Consider the following 6,787-nt stretch of genomic DNA (forward strand, 5'->3'; position numbering starts at 1 on the left):
CTGCTTCTTCATAGCAGTAGAACTCAATTAAAGATGGACCATAATGTTTATTACTGGTACTGCTTTTTAATTGTCCAAGCTCTGTTAACCTTCCAATCAAAAAGAAATCAAAACACTTTTGATATATCTATATGTGTACATTGCTCATTGAATAACTCATATTCCTTAGTGTGGCTGTGTATTCTGCATAGTTTTCATTTCTCAATCCCTTCCCCCCCCCTTTTTTAATTCATGAGTAAGCTGAACTATATAAAAATGAGCTTGCTCTTTAATATCTTCTTTCCTTCCCAATGACATATTTTCATTAATAATAAAAACTTTGCATGTATGTTAACATGTACGTTAATCGTATCTACTCTGATTTTCTGCTTATTTTTGCTGCTCATAATCTTATGCAGTCATTTTATATCGTCTACAGCAAGCATTATTATTATTATTATTGTCTTCTGACTTTTTTTCCCATGTAGCTACTTGATGATTTGACCACAGATTTTACAGAGAGAAATTCCTTTGTCTGTTGTCTCCCACAGCACCTTTCAGCAGTTGAGGTAATAATCTACTGTGAGTAGGACTTCCTGAGTATAAAAGTAAATTTTCTCTTCTGACAATGTACAAATTTAAAAGTTTCACACTAGACCCACAGACAATCTCTCCACTGTCTGTCTTGTAGTACCTGCAAGCATTTTTCCCTCCCCATTCCCCCCTAGCTTGTTCTTCATGAGCATACTTCTGTAGGCAGGTGACATTCTGTGACACATGCCAGCACCTAAGGGTTCTGAGATGTCTGTCTGATCCCATTTAAACAATTTAGTTAATTTGTATGCACAGCTTCTCCCTGGTTTAGCATGTGGGAAACTTTTTTTGAAACCTATGTTTTTGAGACCTAGAAAACTCTAGATTAAAAACTGTTTTACTTCTAGTTAGTTTTAAAACTGGTCACTGCATTGCTTGATTTCCTGGGGCTTTTCATCAAAGCTGTAAGGCTATTCATGACGACGTATTGTACCTCCTGTTCCACAGATCCATCTGCGCTGCAGTGAAGTGATGTTCTACACTTCTAACTCCAAATGACATTTTTCAGTAATCTTGTTCTCGCAAAGATGCACTGGTATTGCTTGGTGTTCTCAGGAATGACTTTTCCCACAGTGTGCTCTGCATAATCGACAAGAACACAGAGAAGTTAGGCTAGACTATCACACTGGAAAGGGATAATCAGAAATGAATGGAAAATCTTACCTGTGTCCTGAGATCATGGAAAAAAAAAAAAAAAAAAAGACCAAGAGGAGTAATCTCCAGAGAGAGATCCTCCCTCAGTGGCAGTCAGCCCTTAAATGGGGTCTAGAATAGGTGGAGCCAGGCTTCACCACTTCCACAGGTGACACAGGCTTCACAGGTGAATTGCCTTCACCTGTGCTCCTGTGGCTGACTCATTGCTTGCCTCAGGTGATCAATCAGAGGTTCAGTCCATGATTCAGTAGTTCCCATACACTTCACCCCTTCACAGCATGAACCAATGATTAACTTAAAGGGCGAGTCTTCCCTGATACAGAAATCCAACAAATCATGACATACAATTTTCCCATTGTGATGTCTCTTGACACAATTTTAAGGCAAGTAATGATCAGTGAAAGTTCATGTTCTTTCTTGGGCCAGTGCTCAATGGTGTTACTGGAGGCATATAGTCATGAGGTGCAGGTCCATCCTATGCTCCATCACCAGGTGTCGCACATGATCTGATAGCAACACTGGAATGCTTCGATGGCATTTTGTTCCTTACAGTGATTCTAGAGGCTCAAAGACTCACGGGGACTAATATAGATGTTTCAGAAGTAGTAGTAGGGAAAGGTCTGCCCTCCAGGACAAGATACAGGCAGTATTTCTATCCTGGATCAACACTTCAGCTTGTACTGGGGAATGCCTTGGCTGCCTGTACCATATCTTCTGGCCAGATAGCTGCAACTGCATAACTGTATCTGGCACCAAAGGAAGTGTCCTAATCTGCCAGAGGGACATGATGGGAGTTCCTTTAGCAATGAAGATTGGAGTGTTGACCACAATATCCATAGGCCATGTATCCATTACCAGAGGGACTACTGAGCTTCCAACCTCCAATAATCTCCCCCAAGATGCAAGTAGACCACACCACTTCGGTCCTACCTGCACCTTCCAAGGCCATTTTATTCTCTGGGTACCCAGATCTAAATTCTCAGGGGCAGGGAGCAGAAGATTATTTTCATAACCAATCTGGGGTCTTACCTGACTATCAATGCCCATCATTTGGATCCCAAGTGAGGAGGCCCACATTGTCTGTAGGGCACTGGGTCTGCTGTCTCTAGGTCTTTCATTCAGGTCCCACAGGATTTCATGGAGTGACTTTGTCCACCTCTTCAGGGACTGAGCATCTGTCTTCAGGGCAGCCTTAAGAATATGATTATAATGTTCAATGAGGCCTGCCCCCATTGGATTATATGGCAGGTAGAATTGCCATTCAAAGTTGTTTTCTTCTGCCTAGTGTTGTATCACTGCACCACTAAAACGAGTCCCTTTGTCACTCTCAATGACTTGAGGTGTCCTGTAGGCAGACATCAGTTTAGTAAGTACCTTGATGGCACGCACCTGGTTTAAAGCATTTAACAGTGGCTATGCCACTGTTATTTTGTAATTAGCGTATCTTCGCTTAGCCCCTGAAAATAGTCTGCCAGATGATACAGGGAGATATTTCTTATAACTTGTAGGGGACTTGATTTTTCAATGATGGTTGCTAGCTCATAACAGGGAGACCCCAGAAATCCTGGGATCTTGTCCCAGAATCATCTTGTCTACGGGAACCACAATATTCTCTGCGCGACCCATTTATAAAGATTCCAGAGAAAAGGCATTATATATATTTTAGTGTATTTGGCCTGCCGGCCTGCCAAGTGTATAATCAACAAGTATACAGAGAGATTAGGTTGGTCTTTAGATAGAGTATAGCTGGAAAGACTATCACCTTGGAAAGGGATAATTGGAAACAAATGGAAAAGCTTACCTATGTCCTCAGCTTGCAGAAAAAAAACACCAAGAGAAGTAATCTCCAGAGAGAGATCCTCCCCCAGTGGCAGTCAGCCCTTAAATGGAGTCTAGGAGAGGTGGAGCCAGGTTTCACCACTTCCTGTCACACAGGTGAATTGCCTTCACCTGTGCTCCTGTGGCTGACTCATTGCTTGCCTCAGGTGATCAATCAGAGGTTCAGGCCATGATTCAATAGTTCCCATACAATGCTCCAAGGCTTGTTTCCAGCCTGCTTGTGCTCAAAAGAGAGCTCAGGAGTGTTGCTCCAATGCTGTAGACATAGTTTCTTTTATTGTATGGATAGGTTCATCTTCTACATGTGTTCTGCAGGCTAACAAAAGGATCCGCAGGCTTTGCTTTAGTGCTGTTTCTAAGCTTCTTTCTGAGAGTGCAATGAAATTCTGTCTTCTTTCAAGTTCTGTCATACTTTAGGATCTGGCTACTAACTTTTGGTTCTTTCCATTCTCTACAACAGTTATGATTTGAAATTGCTTTTCTTTCTTGCATAATTCTTTTTAAATTTTCCTACTACTATTAAAGTCCTGATTTTCTGTGGTAGGTGAAGCAATGGTGGCTTATTTGCAGGCTTGACAATTTCACTCTCAGCAATTCAGGCTAGATTGTTCTAGCTGCATCAACACTCATTTTCAAGGAAAAATAAAAAGGGATTCCACTCCTAAATTCAGATTTGTTTTCTTTTCAATTTCTTTGAATGACATGAATGTATTTGTAACTATCTGATCAGCTTTCATCACAAAGGAGTCGCTGGCTAGTTTGATTTTGATGATAGAAGTTTGAAAATGAAGTTTTCTCAATGTGAGGCACAATGAACAAACTCTCTTCTTAATTTCATTAAGACTGCGACATTCTATATGATGATAATCAGGCACTGATAGAAGGCAGATGAGCATAAACATGCTCTGCCCTAAACTCCAACACTAACTTTTAGGCTGCCTTTTTATAATCTGGTTTTAGTGTTTTCTTTTAGATTTTTTTATTCCAGTTTTATTAGTTGTGTACTTATGCTGTGCTTCCTTACTGAGACACAGCCTCTAGTATTTCCTCTATGCACTATATAGCAAATATCAGGTTGTTTCTACAGTACTGTAGCTTGGTGACATTTATTTAACATGTCAGCTCCTTTTTTTTTTTCTTTTTTTTTTTCCCTTTCCAGCAAATTGCACCAAGAATGGAATGTATCCTTTGAGTTTTCAGCTTTCTGAGACAGGACAGCATGACCCCTGCACAGCATGTATTACTGCTCTCAGATAGCACACAAATCCACTCCCCCTTATTCCCAGAGGGAGTCCTATTAAAGCTTCTCATTTTAATGAGATAAACAGATTTGTCTTTTCCCCCTCCTTTTTGGATCCTGTCTAGCTCAAGTACTTTGTATGAAGAAAGGCTCACACTGCAGTCTGGATTAGGATGAGCTGATTACTAGTCTACATCTGTCATCCATGTACCCACTGCTGTGGAACATGATGCCTCTGTACACTTCTCCCAAAGCCTACAGATGGAGGAAGACAGATCTTGCCTACTCCTATCTATTCACAGGCCCAATATGAATGCAGCTTATCAAAGAGCAGAAGAGTTATTCCCAGACAAGGGTTGGGGATGTCCCAACATTTCTGTGAGCCCTGAGTGCCATCTTCCTCCAGCATTCAGTCTCATGTCTGCCATTATTTACAGACTTGTATGCTATACTGATACTGTTTCAAACAGATTTTGGATTATTTTTAACAGCAAAATGATGTCAAATATAGAAAAAATTACATTTTCCCTGAGGAGAAGGAAAAAAAAAAAAAAAGGCATATTTAGCACGGCATCTTTGTCTGTCTCCATCTTCCTTTAGAAAGAAGGCAACAAGCCTCCCTCCCCCTCAGACATTTGGGTGAAACCAGCTCTTAGAAGCAACCTATTCTTGCTCCTTGAAACCTGCCTCAGGAGGTAGTAGCTGGCAACAAGATGTATTTTCACTGTTACCATGAGCAGCTTTGTTGCTGGAGATGGGGGTCACCCGGTGCATATGCATAGCAAGCAGATATTTATTAAGAGTACAGTAGTGTTTTAAATACCTCGCCTCCTTCTCAGGTCTTCAGCACTGGTTGTCATGGAAACAGAGCTTGGAACCAGAAACTGGCAGCTGAAATTGCCTCATCTGCTAGTGGCTCCGTCCATGGCTAGTCCCGCTCCCATGGAAACACATGTCAGAGCAGCACATGCAGGGTAATGGCTTTCAAAAGCTGCCTTAAAAATAACCCTGAACTTACTGCTATTTTGTTTGTGATGCTCTCTCCAATAGACCTGTTTAAGCAGAGCTCTTGAAAACTGCGGTACTTACAAGTTTTAAATACCTCATAGGAAAAAGGATGTAAACATAAAGCTCCCTGTCCTCTTTGTTTTTCTTTACTGGAATAATATATTTTCAGAAGACAAATTGGTTAACAGCCCTTGATCTGCATAGTTATTAGCAACTGACTATCAGAATTGGATAATTAGGTGTCCTTTTATACAGTTTTTGTTTACGCGGAACATTTTAGAAACTGAAGAATGATTGGCATGGTTTCGATGGTTAACTAAGCCTTACTAATTCTCATTTAGTACTCTGCCTTGTCACCTGAACCAGAATCCCTCACAAAAAAAATAACCTGAGATTCAGGGAATTATTATCATTATATTAAAAATGATATATCATTATTTAAAAAAAAATAATAACCTGTCGAATAAGCGATATTTTTCTATGCATTTTTCCCTTTTCCTCGAAAATGGTAAAAATCCACACACTTTGCAAATTTCCTTAGTTTTCAGTTGATCCTAGCTCTTCTGCTTTGCAACAGACTTGATATATTTAGAAGCCAGGAGGATGACAGTAGCTTTCTGAGAAAAGATGCTACGTTTTTAAAAGGTTGAATGGGTTGCAGCATGTTTGGTTCAAGCGCCTGTTACCCTGCTGACCTTCCTTCCCAGGTGTAATGTTCTGTTTCTGAGAGGTGAGGGGTCATTATTTATCCCCCTCAGTGTCCCAGCAAACGTACTGTTTATTGTGCAGAAGGGCTAGCAGAAAGTGAAATTATACTTGACTGGAGCAAATTTGTCAGTGTTGCTTTGCTGATATCAATATCTCAGAAGACAAAGTGCTCCAGAATCCAGATGCTTCTTCTAACTCATCATTAATCCCAAGGAAATGTTTGTGTCTCAGTAGGTCTTGCTAAGAAAAGAATATCAATGGATATTCTCTGTTAAATTAAAAAAAAATGTATACCTAATACAGATAGCGAAAATAGTGCATCAGAGATTTAGGGTTTTGTATAACTTCCAAGCAAAGACATCATATCTTGAAGCTTGTATGTAAACTAATAAAAACAAAAGCGCCTTTGAAAGTCTGGCCATTTTATACTAAAGCTATCTCTGAAAAGTCACTATCTAAAACTTGTTAGAGGGAGACAGTTTACTCCTGGTTCATGCTTAGACTTAATCCCTCTCTCTGTATCTGTCAGGCATGTCTCAGATGAATTGCTGAATTTTTTGAAGCAGAGAATAAAGTAAAGAAAGCTCTTTGTCTGCATATTCTTCTAGGGCTTCCTGCAGAAGAGTACAGTATAATGTTGCTTTGGTTTTAGAGAGTTAGATTGACCTCTAACTTGTAGGCAATCAGTCAGGTGTTAACTATATGTGCATTATGTTCTATGTATTCCGTTACTGATTATCTTTTATCCTCTCTCCTCTTCTGAGC

The 6,787-nt window shown here is 40.1% G+C and overlaps 1 long non-coding RNA gene across 2 annotated transcripts; it reads right to left on the bottom strand.

Annotated features, from left to right (window-relative positions):
• Nucleotides 1–220: 220 nt before the first annotated feature.
• On the bottom strand, nt 221–3,069 carry LOC109367360. 2 transcript variants are annotated; one of them, XR_002114436.1, is made up of 3 exons: nt 3,029–3,069; nt 2,257–2,418; nt 221–1,152 (listed from the first exon to the last, which is right to left on the bottom strand). It is a non-coding gene; the product is annotated as an uncharacterized LOC109367360 (long non-coding RNA). The 2 variants fall into 2 exon arrangements; XR_002114435.1 differs by having other exon boundaries at nt 2,257–2,572.
• Nucleotides 3,070–6,787: the final 3,718 nt, after the last annotated feature.

Source organism: Meleagris gallopavo, chromosome 4 (assembly GCF_000146605.3).
Source record: "Meleagris gallopavo isolate NT-WF06-2002-E0010 breed Aviagen turkey brand Nicholas breeding stock chromosome 4, Turkey_5.1, whole genome shotgun sequence".
In the NCBI taxonomy this organism is placed as follows: Eukaryota; Metazoa; Chordata; class Aves; order Galliformes; family Phasianidae; genus Meleagris; species Meleagris gallopavo.